Raw genomic sequence first — 1,583 nt, 5'->3', positions numbered from 1 at the left:
TGCTCTCTCTTCTCTGCTCTGGTAAGTGGCGAGGCCTCAGATGCTAGATTAGACAGGCACAAGACATCAGCCTGTATCCCTGACTTACCGCGTGGAAAGGGGCTGTCTTCAAAAGCCGCTGGACTTGGAGTAGATTTTGCATGCACAGCAAATAAACTTGTATGTGTAAGTCAGTATGTGTAAGTTGAGATGTGGAGTCTGCTAACAGGAAAGAGCGTCAGGTAATCCATGTGATCCAGGAGAAGCCTGGAGAACCAGGCGGGGTCAGGAGCCAAGGGTGACAATGACACGACATGGCAAAGATTTTGCTGCAGGACTGGTCTGATGGGATGAGGCTTTGCCCCCATTGCCAACCAACACCTGTCACTACAACTGTATCCTGCTGTTTCTTGATACTATTTCCATCCTGTCAGATTTTTGACTCTGCGGTAGCTGCCTTGAAATATCACTAATTAACCCTGCACATCTTTTATCACTCCCTCAACATTCAAAGTCCCAGGCAGGATCATGTGATTTGCCATGCTGAGGTCACATGCCCAGGCACCGGCTGCCAGGGTAGAGCGAGAAGAAATACGTGCCCCCCTCCCTGGTTTCAGTAGCTCATGGGAGGGCCCTGCCTCCAAACTTGTCTTGGGTTCTTACTAAATAGCAAGAGTGTGTGAATGCTGAGCAGCCAAAATATGAATGTTCACTTCAGTCTTCAGCTTCCTCACTGACCGATCTTTCATCTCCTCAACTTAACTGACACTTGCCTCTCCCCTGAGAAGTGGAAATGTGCCCAGTCTGCCGTTCTCTAGCCCATAACGTCCTCAATCATATGTTTTGTTGTCCTTCCATCGCAGCCCAACCCTGGATGACTACACCGCTTCTTTATGTCATTCCCCATCTCATAGGATTGCTCAGACGGGAGCCACTAAAAAGCCATGGTCCCCAACCTCTACTGAGTCCTCTATGCTGTCTGGCAATCCTGTCTCCCTGCTCAGTTCTCCAAGACTCCACAGCACCTTTGCCAAATCCTTTCTTCCTCAGCCCTCCTACGCCTTCCCCTTCCTTTACCCTTGCTTCACCTCCCACTGCACTTGAACTAGAAGGCCCCAGACAGCCATGTTCTCAATTCCTTGCCACAAACTACCTGCAAATTCATGTACCCCCCCCCTGAACACTCTTGCTCTTTCCCTCTTGTCACAGTGGAAGAGGAGCCCTTTTTCTTCTCAACTAATATTTCCACCAGAGTTCTTTGCCCAGTTTCCCTCTATCTTCTAAGGAACTTGATCTATCAGCTCCCCCTCTCCCTCTCTCCTGTATCTTCAGACTTTTCCTTTCTTTGACTTGGCCTTTAAACATGTTGAAATCTCTTGAAGTTGAAAACAACAAAACAAAAAACCATTCCTTCAGTTTCTTATAATGTCAAAATTAAATTTACCATGTGACCCAGCAATTCCACTGCTATGTACCTACCCAAGAGACATGGAAACATATGTCTACACAAAGGCTTATGCTTGGATGTTCACAGCAGCATTATTCAGAATACCAAAAAGTAGAAACAACCCAAATGTCATTCAACTGGTGAATGTCTTTAAAAA

The sequence above is a fragment of the Pteronotus mesoamericanus genome, unplaced genomic scaffold (genome assembly GCF_021234165.1).
Source record: "Pteronotus mesoamericanus isolate MK-2021 breed Mesoamerican mustached bat unplaced genomic scaffold, CSHL_Meso_final contig_166, whole genome shotgun sequence".
Taxonomy (NCBI): domain Eukaryota; kingdom Metazoa; phylum Chordata; class Mammalia; order Chiroptera; family Mormoopidae; genus Pteronotus; species Pteronotus mesoamericanus.
Note: the sequence above shows the minus strand (reverse complement) of the source record.